This window comes from Manis pentadactyla, chromosome 10 (genome assembly GCF_030020395.1).
Source record: "Manis pentadactyla isolate mManPen7 chromosome 10, mManPen7.hap1, whole genome shotgun sequence".
NCBI classification, from domain to species: Eukaryota; Metazoa; Chordata; class Mammalia; order Pholidota; family Manidae; genus Manis; species Manis pentadactyla.
In genome coordinates, this window is record NC_080028.1 from 98,942,939 (window position 1) to 98,962,189 (window position 19,251).

The window sequence follows — 19,251 nt, forward strand, 5'->3', positions numbered from 1 at the left end:
AAGGGCCTGCCTCATGATCTTTGTGGTTGTTGGTCATAATTAAAGTGCACCTCAACAACAACATGTCAGACCACAATCCCAAAGCAGGTTTCATTCTTATTTGAGCAAGCCCAAAAGATTTTTTTTTTCCACTTCACAGAACAGGGATATGCCTCAGGCAGTGTCTAATCAAAAACTTTACCCTACCATCCACCTCACCACTCACACCTTTGCCCAGTGCTTCTCTTGAAGATTTCCAGTTAGAGAATCTGTAAAATTGAAAGCTTGTTTGCTCTCTTTAGTTTCACTTAGAAATTAGAAAACAGCCTTTGGCCCAATTTGGGATTAGATCCCTAAGATTGGAAGAAATATCTTGCAATGTTCCTTTAGCCATTCTCACCTTTTCCAGTTTTTCTTACATGCCAAGCCATCAGTTGGACAACCCTACTGGCATTGGCTGCCCTGCCCCCAAACTCTGACTGAAGATTGGATGCTGAGGGATATAGAGTCAGTTTAGTACTGGATGAGTGAGTATGCATCTCTGGGGGGCTGGTACCCAGCAGGTACCCTAAATGTTTGCAGGGCTGAAGTGGATCAAATGGATGCATCCAAGAGGGTCCTGCTACTGGTATACTGGAGCCAGCAGGTACTAGCTTGTGAAAGGCAATTGTTGGATCCTCAGGAATTTTTCATGTCAGTTGTTGGACACAGCCATTGTTGAAAATTAAACTGTTTAAACATACACTGAAATAAATTATATTAAAAACCAAGGTAATAAAAAGAAGCACTTTCAGAATGGAAGGCAGCAAGAACACTGGCAAAAATCATCAAAACTACTTCTTCAGAATTCTGGAAATTAGCCAAAGGATTGCAACACTATAGGGAGCATTTATTAAAGAAAAATGGCTGAATCTCAGTATGAACTATGATCTTTGTGGCATTTTCACTTGCTGTATTCCCATTCTTCTCTTCCCATCTCCATGGTAGCTTCAAAAAACAGCAGCCTCACAACCACAGTAGCTGTAAAAATGAGCAGCCTAACAGCCCCAAGAGGGGACAGAACAGATTTGGAGCTCCCCTAAAAGCAGTATCCCCAGAGAATTGTCACTATCTGACCTGTCATGCAGCTTCTTAGAAAGGCACTATTCTTAGGACTTGTCTTTTTTTGACATGATTCAGAACCCCCTTAGTGCAAAGAGCCCTGTCTCCAGTTTGCTGAAAACAATCAGTGTCAATTGTTTAACATCACAGCTTCTTGAGCCAGTGATATCAGTTGGCTGACTGAAAACTTTTTTTAAAAATTTAGAGACCGAAGTGTCAGCAGGGGCTTTGAAAAGCTCCAACATATTCCTGGAAATCTAAAAAGTGATGTGCATGTGCAAGGCTGTGCACATGCCCAGGAAAGACGTGAGAATGCCCAAATCACTCAACCCTGGCTCATGCTGGGACTCTGTGCAAGCAGGAAGTGAAGGCTGGGCAGAATTTTAAACTGCAGAGCACTGAAGGCATGCTTCAACACACATACAGAGACTTCTAGCAAACCTAGGGAAATATATTGGTTCAAAGAATTTAAGAAAGTCTGTACAATCACTAGCTCACAATTAAGCTGGCTGAACAGAGACTTCAGTGACCACACACAATTAAAAAACACATAGACTTCACAGAATTAGTCCAAGAAAATCACTAAACAAATGAATATTGGCAGCAACAACAATGAAACAAACCCTGGGGAAAGAGCATATGAGGGAAAACTGAGTTCCCAAGTTGCCATATTATATGATTTTAAATGTCCAGTTTTCAAGAAAACAATGCAAGACATGCAAATAAATAGGAAAGTATGCTCCAAACACAGAATAAAAAAGCAGTAAGTAAAAACTTGCCCTGAGGAAGCTGAGGTTTAATACACAAAACATATAAATAAATAAAACCTATACATTAATTTAAAACAAAAAAACATAAATCAGCTATTATAAATATGTTCAAAGAACTAAAGGAAACCAGATCTAAATAATGAAAAGTTGGTTGAAAGACATTAAAGAAGGCCTGAATAAATGGAAAGACATTCCATGTTCATGAATCAGATTTAATATTAATAAGAAGGCAATACTCCCCATTTGATCTACAGATTCAATGCAATCCCCATCAGATTCCAGTGCACTTCTTTGCAGAAACTGAGAAGCTGATCCTAATATGCATATGAAAATTCAAGGAACCCAGAATAGTCAAAAAATCTTGAAAAAAAAAAGAACAAAGTTGGAGGACTCACACTTCTTGATTACAAATCTACAGTAATCAAAACAATGTGATACTGGCATAAGAATAGACACATAGAACAAACAATACAATTATCTATAAATAAAGTTAAATATTTATAGTCAACTGATATTTAGCAAGAATGCCAAGACAATTCAATGGGAAATATTAGTTCCTCAACAAGTGATGCTGGGACTATCCACATGGAAAGAATGAAGATAAACCCCTTCATCACATCATACAAAAAAATTAAATCAATAGATCAAAGACCTAAATGTAAGTGCTAAAACTGTAAAAATCTTAGAAAATATAGGTGTAAATCTTCATATGAACACCAAACCACAAGTCACAAAAGAAAGATAAATTGGGCTTCATCAAAATTAACTTTTGTGCATCAAAGAACATCATCGAGAAAGTGAAAAGATAATCCACAGAATGGGAGAAAATATTTGTGAAGTATATATCTAATAAGGTATTTATATCCAGAATATATAAAGAACCCTTACAATTCAATGATAAGAGAAATAGTCCAACTAAATAGTGGGCAAAGGATCAAAGGATATAAATAGACATTTCCCCAAAGGTATACAAAATGAGCAATAAATAAATGAAAAGATGCACAACATTATTAGGCATCAGGGAAATGTATATCGGTACCATTTCACATACACTAGGATGGCTCTAAACAAAAAAGACAGGTAATCTTAAGGGTTGCTGAGAATGTATAGAAATTGGAACCCCCATACATTGCTGATGCAAATGTAAAATGGAGCCACTTTGGGAAATAGGCTGATAGTTCCTCAAACTGTTAAACATCAAGTCACCATATGACTCAACAGTTCTACTCCTAGATATATACCTAGTATAACTGAAGACATGTCCACATAAAATCTTGACCACCAATATTCATAGCAGCATTATTCATAAGAACCAAAGGCAGAAACAACCAAATGCCCATGAACTGATGAATAGATTAATAACAGATGGTATATAATCCTTGAAGTGGAATACTATTCAGCAATAAAAGAGTGAGGTACTGATCCATGCTACATGGATGAACCTTGAAAACATAATACTAAGTAAAAGAAGCCAGTCACAAAAGATCATATATGATATGATTCCATTGTTACGAAATGCCCAGAATAAACAAACCCATAGACACAGAAAGTAGATTACTGCTTGCCTTGAGCCAAGGAGGTGGTGGGAGTGAATGGAGAATGACTACTAATAGCTACAGGGTTCCTGCTGGGGGGTGAAAATATTCTAAAATTAAATAATGGTGATGGTTGCACAATTCTGTGAACATATTAAAACCTATTTTAAAGGAATGAATTTTATAGTTTGAATTCTATCTCAAAGTTGTTATTAAAAAGCAAAGGTATAACAAATACTAAAAAGTCATCTATTCCTAGTTATTCTGCTACATTTACTGTTTTCTAGGCTTAATGTTATTTGCATCTATTGGAGCTGTAAAGTGGAGATACTCTGTAATACAGTACAACTGCACACCTCTTTCCATCTCTGGCTTCAGTAATACCATGTCTGTAGCTTGAAATAAGCCATGGTGTGAGTATTTACACCATGGAAATTGGCAAACAGTACTGATCAGGACTGTTCCTCCCAGAGAGTCATCTGTCATGTGCACTAGTGGTCTTGCTATAGGGTACCATCCATAAAGTCTTTATGAGTGCCCCTTGCAGACTTGAATCCTTTTTGAGGTTGCCTTACATTAATCGAGGCAAATAAGGAGACCATGCAGATTGAAAGTCAGACTCTCCCTAGTTCTCTGCCAATCAAATAAAGGCCACATCCCTCATTCCTTGCTCTCTGAAATGCCTTTTTATGAAGTCCTTGCCTTCTGTTGTCTTCTAGAACTTCTGTCTGAAGCTATGTGAGTCAAGGGCAGTTCACCAGATGTGTTTGTCTTTCAGAGCCTTTAGCCACCTCCCATTCTGGTGGGGAGGCACACCCAATATTGTACAAATCAATTAGTCAGTCAATGAATAAATAGAAATAAATGCTGAAACAAGGCTCAAATATATGCTAAAGTTTAAGTCTAACAAATTAACACTTTTAATATATACAGTTTGTAATACAATATAACAGTGCTCTCCACAAGATAATTACAGGATTTATAAAAAGTACATAGAAAACCGTGAGATTCAAGAATGGGATACCACTTTAAAATTGTATTACAAACATTTTTTTCCATACTTGTACTCACCAGGTGTGTATGACTTCATTTTGAGGTGAGTTTTAACTTTAGTAAGTCATTTTCTATGTGTCAGGCACTGCTCTACACACTTGATTAGCAATAACTCCTTAAACTTTACCTAATTTTAGATTTTTATCATCCCTAAAAGAAAGTCTGTTCTCATTAGCAGTCACTCCCCACTTCCCCTCCCTCCCCAGCCCCTGGCAACCACCAGTCTATTTGTCTCTATGGATTTGCCTAATCTGGACATTTCCTATAAACAGAATTGTACAATATGTGGCTTTTATGACTAGTTTAAGCTGTTGTTCCCATTTCACAGATGAGGAAAGTGAGAAACAGAGAGCTTAAGTACTTTGCCCAAGGTCACGTGCCAGAGGTGGGATTCAAATTCAGGCAGCCCAGCTCCAGAGTCCTTGCTAAACCTCAAACCTGAGTAATGTCAAAAGCACACATCAAAGGCCTTTTGTGAATACAAGGTGTGAACCCCATGCACCCCTCTCAGGGGAGAGGCCCTATGGGAGGTTGCCTTCTGGTGCGGCCAGAGGTGAAGATGGGGAGAGAGTAGAGGTGGGGAAGCAAATATTGCCCTGAAGGCACTACTCAGTAAATAAGTTCATCCATTCAGAAATCTCCTTTCTTTGGCCTGCCCAGCAGCTGAATTCCTTCTCATATTGAGAATGCCCTATGATATGAATCTTGGTAGGAGGAAGGTGGCCTCCCACTAGGAACACTGGGGGCCAGACATGCCCTCTGGGACCCCTGTAGCCAGGGCACAGGCATCCTTCCAGGTCCACAGTGGCGCTGGCAGCTGTGGCAGCCTGCCACCCAGTCTCCACGGTGGGGCCTGGCGACCTCACACTGCCCAGCCACTTGGAGGCTCCTTACATCTCGAGCCCAGGTGCAGCTCTCTGGGGCTGTCCACTGTTCCCAGTCACTTGTCAGCCTTGAGCAGGCTCTTGGGGGATCAGAAGATCCTTAAAACCAACTCTCAGCTCCTTCAAGCTTCTGCAAGGACGCTTTGCTGCTCCTTATGGAGCAACAAACACATGTCAGCTGCTGAGCTGGGCACGAGAGACACTGTGATGTACAGGATAGATGCAGTCCTTGTCCTCCTGGGCCATGTGCTCTAGCTGGGGACAGAAATCGCACAGCCCATCACACAATTAATTGAGAATGTCCCTTTGTGATGGTGAGAAGCTGTGAGGCATATGCACGCGAGACAGCCTGACCCAGCCCTGGGGATCAGGGAAGGCTCCCCTGAGATGACACTGGCACAGCAATCTCAAGGATGGACAGGAGGTAATTTAATAGCAGGAGGAGGGAGGCAGAGTTCCAGATGGAGGAAGGAGCATGGATATAAAAAGCCTTATCTCTGATGTGTCCTCAGAGGGGAGGCTGTCACCACCTGGTAGAAGGACCCTGGACAGGTGAGTTTTGATGGGGAAAGGGAAGAGTTCCATGTAGACCACACTGATTGTGGGGTGACATGGGAGGATGGTGGGGTCAAGCCCTGATTCCTCCCATTTCTCCCCATGGAGTGGGGTGGGGGTTTCACTTCCATTTCCAACAGCAGGGCAAGCGTGCACATGTCACAGTGCCACTTTCCTGCAGACTATCATTCATTCCCTCCATGGCTGTGCCTTTCATTGGGGTTTAGGCTCCTGGGAAAGCCACACAGTCCCTCCTCAGGGCCCCCTGCATTGGCTGTTCCCTTTGCAGGGGGTTCCCCTCCCCCACATCTCCACCTGCAGGCTCCCTTAGGTCCCAGTTCAGAGGGGCCTCCCTGGCCACCCATCCGTCAGCACTGGACCCCCCTCGACATCATTGTCCCCCTAACACCCCCCAGAGCCAGAGGAGAGGGGCGTCACTCCACTCCCTCGGGGCCGCTTCTTCAGGAAAACCTGGCACAGGATTTTCTTACCCCCACTCGGCCAGACACGGGGCCTTCCCATTGGCTCTCGGGTCTCCCGTGCCCACTCTGCCCCCATCTGACCAGCTTGTGCAGAGGAGAGTCTCGCCAGGGAAGGGCCGGCATGTGGCCCAGGGTGGGGCTGGGCTCACGGGGACCAGTCAGCCCTCCAACACCATCCCGTGGCCCCGCCTCAGCAATGGGCCAGAAGGGGATTTCAGGAAGCAGTCCCGGACCCTTCAAAGCAGAGGGAATCCTGGGGGAGGACCCTCCAACAACGCCTGCCTGGGCCTCTCCCCCTCCTCCAGCCGTGCCACATAGGGTTAGCCCTAACCCTAACCCCGAGGTGCCGCGGTGTCCCTGCCAGGGGCAGCCGGAAGGAGGAACTTTCCTTTTTTATTCTGTCTTCCCCCATATGCTGCGGAAACAAATGCTTCATATGACCCTAACGACTACGGGTAAGGAATTGTCCTCTGCAACCCAAATGCCCGGCACCTGGGGTCAGAGTCACCCAGAAACATCCCCGGCCGCGGTCGCTGGCGGGTGCCTGATCTGCCTGGCCCTTTTTCAGACCCAGCAGGTAGCTGTACCAGACCTCAGCTAGGGCCCCAGTCAGGGAGCCCAGGTGACTTCCTGCACCTCCCTCTGTCCCACCTGTTTAGGCCTGAAGCTGTTTAGGGCGGTTCCACCATCCGTGGACAGGCTCAGCCGGAATGCACTTGGTTCCTACTTGGACGCTCAGCAGATTTATTGTTTGGTAGCAGGAGGAGGTGTGGCTATTTTTTTAAATTGACAGATTTGATTAGAAATAGGCCTTTTCACGTCTCCTTGTACACACGGGTTGCAGCCATAAATCACAGCTCTTCCAGGAAGACACAAGGATGTCCCTCTCTGGGGTTTTCAGGGACAAGCCACACACAGTTCCAGACTGTTCGGGATGCTCAGACCCACACCCTGCCCAGGGTGACATGCAGGCATTTCCAGTGTGTTACTTGGTTACGCCCCAGAATAACCCTCTGGGGTGGGAGTCCAGTCCATTTTACAGATGTGGTAATTGGGGTGCCTTTGCTTTCCCCAGGGGTGATGGACGTGGGTGTATTCAATCAGCAGCAGGAAGGAAGAGTTCACAGGGGGGCTGACTTTCTGCCATGGCGCTCACTTGAGCCTGTGGCCATAGGCCCCTCTTCACGCCTGTTTCCTCTTGGGGAGATTGGCACTGTCCCACCTGTTCAACTCTCCCCAGGAAGGACTGAAGCTGCCACCTGTGAACAGGTGAGGCTCTACCTAGTCCAGGTGGGCTCATGGACACCCCAAGGCAGGACGGGGCAGACAGGACCGTCACCAGGTCTATCCTGGTCTTGAGAAGACAAATAAACCTCAACTAGCTCTTCAGTGGAGAACCGGGATTCCTTGCCCCTGAGAGGTGTCAGGCACAGAGGTGTGGGACATCTCTGAGATCCCTGGAAACAGCCTCTGTCCTCTGCTTGTGCCACGTGTTTACTTGGGTCTTGCTCAACCACACCCCAGATCCCCTTGCGAGGAACCATCTGTGACTTTCTTCTCTTTGAGATGGCTAAGGAATGGGAACCACATAAGCTAGTAATTCTTCTGGGGAACACCGACTGCAGACTCCTTTACACTTCAACAAAGCATTTCAAGGAAAAGACACAGGGCTTCAGGAGTCATTCATATTGAGGCTGGTGGGAATGCTGGTGACTGTCTGCACAGGCTGCCCTGGCTGGCAAGAGGCCTGGCCAGGGAGCCAGGGTCCAGTGGGCCCACACAGGCCCAGAGCACAGAAACTCCAATGGGGAAGCATAAATAATGGGAACATTGCAGTAAGGCTGGAGGAGAAAGGGAAGTGTGTGACAGGAGAGATATTTCAGCCAGAGGACAGAGGCCAAAGGCCTGAAAAGGCAGGAAAAGGGACCGTGAGAATATGATTAAACAGGGAGTGACCGTGTTAACAAGGGAAAATGCCATGTTGCCATGTTAAGTAAAAGGAGGCAGCATGATCCCATATTCATATTCATATTCATATTCACATCTTTACATATTCATAAGGACTAGAAGGAAATCACCAGAACATTAGAATACTAACGTGGTTATCCTGAATGGCAGGACTATGGATGTTTCTTCTCTTTTCTTTCTTTTTTTTGGTATTTTCTCACTTTTATGTAATGAACCTAAATTACTTTATAGGAAAAAGGAAACATTTTTGTGTCTGTTTATTTTTGTTTTTAAGCTGGTGGACTTTGCAGGTTCAAGGACAGAGGCCTGGTCACCAGTCCAGCTTCACAATTAGAGAATCATGACGATTTTCTTTATATGCTTTTCATCATGGAAAATATTCCAGACACTAAAATGATAATATCCATTTCTAAACATTTATGTTCATGGTGCTGGGGCGCTGCTGCTCCTGGCCGAGCCAGTCCATGTTTTATTTTACACCTTGGTCTCTGGGTGTCTGATTATGCACCGTTATCCTCACCAACTCAAAGCTGAATCTGCTGCCTGCTGGGAGGTGTTAAAAAAAGCCCTTTTTTAGAGAGATAATTGAATCGGCTGAGGGAAGCAGAGTGTTTTATTTTTGGTGGGGATTGTTGGCTACATTCCATGTCTTCTTAAAATTTTACTTGAAAGATGGTTGCTCTTTGGTGATGGCAGATAAGCTTTTCGATTTTGCTATTCTGCATTCTTTCTGAGCAAGGTATAGATGCATGGAGATGAAATTCTATTTGTTGTGTCTTTATTCAAATCTGGTTGTGTGTGTGTATGTGTGTGTGTGTGTGTTCAGAAGGAAACTGGAGCCCTTAGCTGGCTTGTTTGGGGACAAGACATCTTAAGCACTTTTGGAATAGCTAGGTGGAGTCGGCACCCTTTCTAAAGCCAGGTCTGATGGCTCAGCAAGTCCAGGTCTCCAGGCCCTCAACATGTGCTGTCTCCTTTATATAAGAACAGGGAAGGACTAGCTGGTTGTTTTCCTCTGCATTGATTATGATTATCAATAAACCAAGGGAACTGATGGGGTGTTTTGGCAATATGTCACTGGGCTTTAGCCCTGCTAATAAAATCCAGCTGAGAGACTCTTTGAAGACCCTAGGCTCTGATCAAGTGGACATTTTCAAAGTATTATTATGGTAAAATATCATAACATAAAATGTACCACTTTAAAACCATATTTAAGTGTACAGTTCAGTGGTGTTAAGCACATTCACGTTGTGCACCCATCACCACCATCCATCTCCAGAACTTCATCTTCCCAAACTGAAACTCTGTCCCCATTAAACACTCACTTCCTGTCCCCTCTTCCTACCTTGGCCCCTGGCACCCAACCTTCTGCTTTCTGTCACTGTGAATTCAGCTCCTCTAGGGACATCACACAAGTGGAATCATAATATCTGTCCTTTTGTGTGATTTGTTTATTTTCCTTAGCATAATGTCCTCAAGGTTAGCCCGTGTTGTAGCAGGTGTCCGAATTTCCTCCCTTAAAACAGGCTGAGTGATATTCCAGGGAGTATAGATAGACCCCCCTCTTGTTTATCCATTCATCTGTTGATGGACATTCAGGTTGTTTCCACCCTTTTGCAACTGTGAATAATGCTGCTTGAAGTGTGGCTGAGCAAATATCTGTTCATGTCCCTGCTTTCAATTCCTTTGGGTCTATAACCACAAGTGCAATTGCTAGGCAAGCAGATATTTTAATAGAAATGGAAATGAGGCTAATTGGGAAGTCCTCTGGCTCCCAATCCTAGTGTCAACAATGCATTCATCCTGGAGGGACCCCATGAAGTTTAGAAAATGCAGCAGCCCTGGACCTGAGAACAGGTCCTTGAGCTGGAAGGGTCTGCAGAAGTCTGGAGCCCAAAGCTCTGTGGATGAAGTAACGGCTTTGAGCACAAGTCTTGCAGCAAGACAGTCCCTCTGTCCTGATAGTGAAGCCTGGGCCATTATCCTCTCAGGAAAAAAGAAAAAGAAGCAGTAACTCTGGAATAGGAGTTGTGGGGGAGTTTTGTGCTGGGGCAGGACCTACTTGTTCCCTATGACCAGCTTGTGGCACGGGCTTATCCTTCTCCTTGGGATGGGCAAGGAATTTCAAGAGGCACCACACAGACTCTTACATCCAAAGTGACAGGCAATAGAAAGCATTATACAGGGTGGGTGATTAAGTCCTGGAGGTAAGCCACTCTCGTCAGAGGTTTCCCGCACATGGACATACACCAGACACTCCATTCAGCAAACAGCCATCTGAGATTCTGGGTTGGCAACAGTTGTGGGGAATGCCAGCAATGGATATAATGGCCATTTAGCATTCTTCCTGGCTGCCCCACACGGGCTGTGGGAGGCTGATGATCATTTCCCCATCCTCCTTTGGAGCTAAAGTCTGACCATGTGACTGTATTCCACCAATCAGATGCATGGGTGCCTAGAGGCTCGAAACTGGAGCGGGTGCCAGGCATATCCACTTTGATGGAGAGTGGCCAAAACCGAATCCAGTGCCTAGCCAGGGGGATTGCTGTTTGCTTCTAACAGTGGTGTCTCCTCCAAATCTATTCTATAGTGTGCTTGCAACTCGTTCCTGCCTGTGTAGACTACAAGCCAGGTTCTCCAGACTTCCTGGAGATTCTGTAACACAGTATCCCTTAATACATCCCTTTTCTGCTCAAACCAGTTAGAATTAGTTTCTGTAGTTACAACTAAGAACCTAGACTGATTCATCAGATTACTGGTTATCAGTTAGAATTAGGTTCAGCTGTGAATATTGGTGACTGCCCCCCCCAACCCTGTCGCGTGCACACACACCCATCAGAAAGCCTTAAACAAGACAAAAGTTTATTCCTTTCTCATTTAAAAGTCTGGGTGAGCATTCTTGGTAACACAAAGGCCTCAGGTGTCCTGGCTCCTACCAGTTTCCCATCCTTAGGCCAAGAAAGCAGGTGGAACCCCAGCCATCACATTCACATTCCAGATTCCAAAATGGAAGGAAGGAGCAAAGAGTTTGGAACAGCTACCCTTTAAGGAAGGTTCCTGGAAGTTTAAAACTCATTAACCCTTCCGGATTTGATAATGCTAATGGTTGTACAACTTTGTGGATTACACTGAAAAACACTGAAATTCCCTTTAAAAGGGTAGATTTTATGGTATGTAAAATATATCTGAATTTAAAAAAGAATCATTGGTCAAGACTTAGATATATGGCCATACCTAGCTGCAGGGGAGGCTGGAAAATGTGGGCATTTTTGCAGGTGGCTGTGTGGCCAGCTAAGAATTCGGACTGTCATTAACCTGGGAAGAAAGGAATGGTGGACAATTAGCAGTCTCTGCCACAGTGAAGGAACACAGGTGAGGCTACTCAGACACTTAGGAGGTTTAGATCTTATCCTCAGCACTCTCCAGTAAGCCTGAGTCCTGGAATTTGTACTTCTGTTTCCATAAAGAAACATCCCCTTGGTTTCTTATGACCAAGGCCCAGTGAACTAAGCGGGGAATTTTAGCATTCCGGGCCTGGCTGGAGAATACAGGCCCAGATGGCCTACAAAGTCAAGGTGAAGATGTATTACTGACAGAGGGCTTGAAGGATATGCTCATCCCAAGGGCCATCTGTGAGCCCCTCGGGATCTGGGCATCAGACATCAGTATGGTCCCCAGACCAGGAGCGTCGGTGTCACCTGGGATTGTGTTAGCAACGCACGTTCTCAGGCCCCAGCCCAGACCTCCTAAACCAGGGGGCAGGGCCAGCAATCCATGTCTATACCTGCCTTCCGGGGGTTCTGATGCCGAAGGGTGAGAACCACCACTCAAAACCCTACCTCCCGGAACAAGGTAGCTCTGTTTCTTACAGAGCTCTGCTCAGTGGGTTGCTTTTGTTCACTAGCATAATTCCCAGCATCTAGAACAGACTGGCACATAGTAGGTGCTCAATGAATATCTGTTGAATGAATAAATGTGGAGTTCTTGGCTCTCATGAAGGAAACTGTCTGTTGAAATTCCCTGCCACCTTTGCCATGGGGACACCGTTTGCCCCCTGCCCCATCCCCAAACTCCTATATTGCATTCTGTGTGAGACATTTATTTCTAGACTTAGGGCACAAAGAGCTTGCTTCCCCTGAGAAATGTATTTTGTAACAGTCAGGGTCCCTTCAGGATCCAGTTGGCACACTCAAAATAGGGTCATTTTTGGAGAGTTTATTTACAATGGAGCTATTTACAAAGGTGTGGGTAACAGCAGCCAAGTTGTTATCACCCCTGGCTGGAAGGAGTGGGGAAAGAGACGTTGTCAGAACTCAGGAGGGAAGAGAGAGCTAGGACCTTCAGTTGAGGGAATAGCCAGCCCAAGCCAAACTTGACCTTGAAGGAAGGGATGAGGAGCTTGGGGTGGTGAGGGAGATAAGTAACCCAAACTCACTCTCCTCTCCCTCCTATCTCATTCCAGAGTTCTGCATGGACAGAACCAGCAAAAAGCTGGAAAGTACAGAAGGCTGTTGGTATAGTCCATATAATTCCACTTCCTGGGATGAAGAATGGCCTGAGAAGGGTTGAGAGTAAATCTGAAGTGGCAAAGGGGAGTATCTGGCATATATATGTTTCTTTTCCCAACAACAGGATGACTTAAACTGACCTCTCGCCCTTTTCCCTTTGCCTGCCAGGAAGCCCTGAAGCAAATAAGAGGCTTGTGTAGACATCTCAATTTGGATGCTGTATTTACATCAGAAATAATTGATCAGAGTTTAAATATCAGAACATTTACAGCAGTAAAGTACCCATGTTGTTCTAAACATGCTAAAAAGTTTACCAGTAAGCTAACCAAGAATCAGTTTTTAAATATAAATGAATTAAATTTTTTAAATGTTTTAATAAAATTAAGATTTAAAAAAAGAGTCTTGTGTAGAGCAGCTCTGTTAGCCTTCAACTTGCCTTCTGACTTCTTTTGTCCCTGGTTGATGCTTCTTTTTCACTTAACTGGGCTTGATTCCTTCTTCCTATCTAAGTTATGATAATTTTATTGCTTATTTTCCTTTCATAAGCCATCTCATCTTCTGGGCAGGAACCCTGGCACATAGACAATTCTTAAAAAATTGAAAGTAAAATTTGTCAAATGGCTACTCTGTGCCGCCATTGTAATAGGTGCTACAGGATGTAGAAAAATAGGTGAGATGCAGCCCTCAGTCCTCAAGGAACCCTACTGTATGTCACGAGGGCAAATTTCAAGGGTGTGAAGACTCAACAATGAGGGAGAATAGCACTGGGGCCATACGGAGGGAGATGGACTTGCTATAGTGTCTCCAAAAGTGGGAGAGTTCACACTTCTCTTTTGCCTGCTAAAGGGGAGCACAGGGCTGAGGGCTCTGCTTATATGATCTAGTCTCAAACCATCCAGAAGGATGATAGGAAAACCCAAGAATGCAATCCAGGATGGTAGCCATCGGGCACACACTGGGCATTTGAAATTGGCTGGTGTGACTGAGGAACAGATTTTTTTTTTAATTGTGGTAAAATACATATAATCTGAAAGTTACTATTTTAATCATTTTAAAGTATATAATTCGGCGTCATTAAGTTCAGTCATGGCGTTGTGCCACCATCCCCACCACCCATCTCCGGAAACTTTTCATCTTCCCGAATTGAAACTCTTTCCCCATTAAATACTAACTCCCCATTCTGCCCTCCTGCAATATCCCTGGCACCCACTGTTCTCCTCTGTCTCTATAAATTCAAGTGGAGAGTAGAAGTATCTCATATAAGTGGAATCAGAGGATATTCATCCTTCTGTGACTGGCTTCTTTCACTGAGCATAATATTTTCAAGATTGGTCCCTACTGCAGCGTATGTTAGAATTTCCTTCCTTTTTAAGGCGGAGTAATTAATATCCATTGTACGGATAGACCCCATTTGTTTATCCATTCATCTGTTGATGGACACTTGGGGTGCTTCCACCTTTTGGCAATTGTGAATAATGCGGCTGTGAACATGGGTGAGCAAATATCTGTTCAAGTCCCTGCTTTTACAACTTTGAAGTATATACCAGAAGTGAAATTGCTGGATCATATGATAATTCAATGTTTAATTTTTTGAGGAATCTCCATGCTGAAGAGCTGAATCTTACCTTCAAGTGTGAAGAGCCACATGGGGCTAATGGCTATACACCAGACAGCTTAGACACAGAACATTGCCAGCACTTGGCCGGGCCCCTTCATGGCCCTTCCCAGTCAATCCCCTGCACCCCAGCTAACCATATCCTGCCTTCTGTCACTAGAAATGAGTTTTTACTGTTCTTGAACTTCATGCAAATGGAATCATGGATGTACAACTATGTAGCTTCTTTCACTCAGCATAACGTTGCAAGAGTCAGCCAGTGGTGTGCTGGTAAATGGTCAACAACAGGCTCTCCAGAAAACAGAAAGACCTGATGTGCAGCATTCACTGATGTTCACAGTGTAAATCCTCCCTCCATGACTGACCTATGACATCAGCTGGCTAGCATGAGCCAGGATGTCACCCCTTGGAGTCACCCTGAGTCTGCTCTCACACCTCAGACCCAGTAAGATGGAAACCTTCAGAACAGATCCAGGGGACTAATTCCTCCCCCTGTCTGTAAACCTGGGTGTGGGTATGGGCAACTACCACCTCTCACCTGAGTTTTTGCTGTGGCCCCTCAACCAGTGTCCCTGCCGGCACACGTGCCCACCCTTCAGTCCATTCTGCATTCAACAGCCAGAGCGATCCTGTTATTGCACAAGTTGCTTCATTTATTTTACCCAAAAACCTCCAAGGTCTCCCATCTCACCTGAAGGGAAAGCTCAACAAGAGCTTCCCCTGCCTGCCACTCTCTTCAACCACCTCCCTGGCCTCCTCTCACTACTTCCTCTTGCTCACTCCATCCCAGCCAACGGAGATGGATTTTTTCCCAGTACCCACCTCAGGGCCTTTGCACTTGCTGTGCCCCCTGCCAGAGCACTCTCCCCACCTGACATCTACATGGCTGGCTTCTTCACTTTTTTTCAGGTCTTTACTCAAACATCACCTGCTCTGTGAGAGCAGGTCATCCTCTAGGTGACCTTCCTCCCACACTCCACTGCCCTCTTCCCCTTTATTATTTTTTCTGCAGCACTTTTTCCCACCTGGCATAGCTTTTATCATTTTTGCTTTTAGTCTGCCTCCCTCCGTTAGAACATAAACTCTAGAAGCAGAGGGATTTTTGTCCGTATTGTTTACACTGAAATTCCAGAGCTTGCACAACACCTGGCACATCTTACACACAACAATAAATAACTTTTGAATGAATAAATGGTTATGGTGATTGACTTGGAAATGTGTGTGTAATCTAATCAGAGTTAGAGAAAATGAGACTTTGACCAGAGGGGACAAGAGAAAGGGGCCCTCACTCTTGTCCTTGGCTTGCCCCAGAAGGTTGCTGGCTGGAAATGTTGCCACTTTCTGGTACCAGAATCTGTCTCAGAGCCTGTCGGAGAGTGGAGCCAGCCCAGAGGAAAGCTGCATGGGGACGCGAGGAGAGGGCAGATGCTGCTGACATCACGCAGCCCTTGGTTCCACCTGCAATCCCCACTCAGTGGTGTGCTGGTGGGTATTTAACAACCGGCTCCGGGGCAAGGGAGTCCTGGTATGGAGCATCCACCATAAGTACGGAGCACTTATCAGGCTGCTCCTACAGAGACACCTGAGGACAGGGATCCTGACACACTCATGAATGGGAACAAGGCCCAAGAGCCAGGCCCGCAGAGCTGCTGCAGGGGGAGGGGAAAGCAGATAAACACTGGAAGCTTTTATCAAAAGAACACTGAACTACGTCAAACTGAAAAGCTTCTGCACAGTGAAAGAAACCCTTAACCAAATGAAAAGGTAACCTAGGGACTGGGAAAAAATATTTACAAGTCACCTATCTGGTAAGATGTTAATATCTAAAATATTTAAAGAACTCACCCAACTCAACAGCTACCCCACCATGCCAAAAAAGAAAAATCTGAGGAATAAATGAGCAGAGGAACTAAATAGACATTTCTCTAAAGAAGAGATACACATGTCTACCAGGTACATGGAGAGGTGCTCAACATCATTAACTGTCAGGGAAATGCACAGCAAAACCATAGTGAGACATCTCCTCACACCTGCGAGGATGGCCAGGATCAGCAGGGCCAGATGTAACAAGTGCTAGTGAGGGGCGGACGAAAGGGACCCCTGTGCACTGTTGGGAATTTAAGTTGGTGTAGCCGCTATGGAAAACAGTATGGAGGTCCCTCAAAAAATTAAAAGAAATACCATGTAAGCCAGCAATTCCACTTCTGGGTATATTCCTAAGAAAATGGACTCCCTACTCGTAGAGATATGTGGAAGAGCACTGAGTGGAGACCAGTTAGGAGAGACAGCGCTGTGGTCATTCAGGAGGGAAATGGTGGACTACGGCAGCGAGGGCAGGGATAAAGAGAAATGAGAGGATTGGAGGAAGGCTTCCTAGGGGTACTCCACAGACTGTGGTCATCAATGGATATGGAGCAGGAGCAAGAATGAGACACGAAAGGTGGCCTCTGTGTTTCTGGCTTCTGCAGCTGCCTAGCCATGACCCAGTGCCTGTGCTACACGTTGCACATCTATTAACTCACTTATTCATACATCAACCTGACAAGGTAGATACTATTACTAACTTGACTTTATCAGTGAGGAAATGGAGGCACAGAGAGATTCAGTAACGTCCCCAGGTCACACAGCAAGCAAGAGGCTGGGATTCACACCCAGGCAGCTGGCTGCACAGTGCTTAAGCTAACCCACCACTCTACATAGATTCTCTGCTGTAAAAAACAGGCTAAAATAAAGAAAAAGAAGAAAACTAAACTAACTGCACCTACTGATTACAACCGTGTAACAAGGCCCTCAAGAAAGATCAAAAGACCATTTGAAGAGATTATGGGGCTTACTGTTATGTGGGTTTTGTGATTTTTTAAAGAAAAATAGGTCTGGGATTATAAAGCATGTGAGACAGGCAGCATTCAGAGGTTTTATGCCCCACATCACAAGGGTTTGACGGGGCGTCTGCAGGATTCTCCTTTATTGCTTCAAGACTGGCTGCCGTTTGGGAGTTCTAATTCTCAGCCAGAGCTGCACAGAGGGAGGGAGGGAAGGAACAAATGACCTTGTTCAGGGGCTCTTAAAAGGGATGACTTCCCCTCAATTCACCGTGAGGCCCAAAGCGCGGTCATTGGTTTGTTTGAAAGGATATCTCGGACATTTGAACATGTACCTCTGGACTCATTCACTCGCAGATGAGTGATATCCATCAGCTGCCTGTTTACTCCTGCTGTTCAGATTGCTATGAGCCAATAAGAGAGTTCCAGGTGGGTCGGACATTTGCCCTCTCTGCCCTGTTTATTCGGTCCCCTGGGCAGTATCAGGGCAGGCCCTGGGCAGGTTAAACAGACACAATCCCTGCTGGCTGCATCCTCAGTGGCTGGGTTAAATGCTCACTGTAAATGCTCTGATAAATATTGATTGACTGATCGATTGCATGAATGAGAGGTAAGGAAACAGCTGTTAGAACAACAATGTGGTTTAGGCTATAAAGAGGTAAATACAGAGAGCTGTGGAAACAACCAAGTCAGCCTGAGGGTATCGGGCTGAAGACAGGAGTTTAATTCCTGGGGCTGTCTAGAGGATAGAATAGGGCTCTCTTTAAGGGGAAGACAAGCGGTGTTCAAAGCTGGTTCCAGGGCATGGTGTATATCAGTGCTTAGAGAGGAGGGCAGGGGCTGGGTCATGAGGTTAGGGAATGCCAGGGTCAGGGTTTAGACTCTGTCCAGTCTTTGTTAGGGACTTGGGAGGATTGTTTTATTTAACTTTTTGCTGGGGGCATTTCAAACATACAAACATAGATGGCAGGGTACAAGGACAGCCCCCCCCCTACTCATCATCACCAGCTTTAGCAAACCTTCAACTCAAGGCGAACCTGATCCCGCCTCCACCTGCTCCTTCCCCCTCCCATATTATTATGAGGCAAATTCCAGACATCCTACCATTTCAGTCGCAGATAATCCATCGTGCATCTGCAAAAGGTAAAGGAACAGGCTTTATTTTTAAAACTCCATAATGCCGTCAGCAAAAATAATCAACAATTCCTTAATATCTTCAAACATCCAGTTCCCCTGAAGGTTTTGAACAGAGAAATAACAAGGTCAGATTGACATTTCATGAGGATGGCAGGAGGGAGACCAGGGAATTCGGGAAACCAGTGTGGAGGCTGTCCTGCTCCTCCAGGTGAGACCTGACGGTGGCTGGGGCTTGGGCTGAGCAGCAGATGTGATGGACAGAGAGGCGTTGGGGGTATGGTTCCCCCATGATATGGAACCTGATAGGATGCAGAGTGGTCGGCTTGAGAAGGAAGAGGTGGTATCATCCTGGACCCTCCAGCCTTCTGGACCATTCCAGACTACCATGGCACTTGGACCTGCCCCTTCCTGCCTCCTTTCCTTTGTTTATGCCATTTTGTCTGCCTGAAAGTCCCTTCCTACTCTCCTTCTCAGCCTGGGGAAATCCTGCTCACCTCTCATGGTCGAGAGTCTACTTGTGATCAGTGGAGGATGAAAAGGTCTTCTGCATTATATCCACCATGTCTTTTATTCTCTGTGTTCTGATGCGTTCACATCTGGGGTCTTGCTGACCCTGGGACCGTCCTGCCCCTCCCAAGGTCAGCCAAACCCTAGAGGGAGTGAATGGCCTGAATGTGCCTCTCCTGTGCAAACCCAGAACGTGACCCAGAGCCCACACCCCCAACCCCTCTCTCTGAGGCTCTCACATTATCCACTGTCCCCCTGATTTAAGCACCTGGGCAGGTCCTAGACACTAGAGACAGCCCCTGCACCCCAGAGCCCACTGAAATTATTCAAACTAT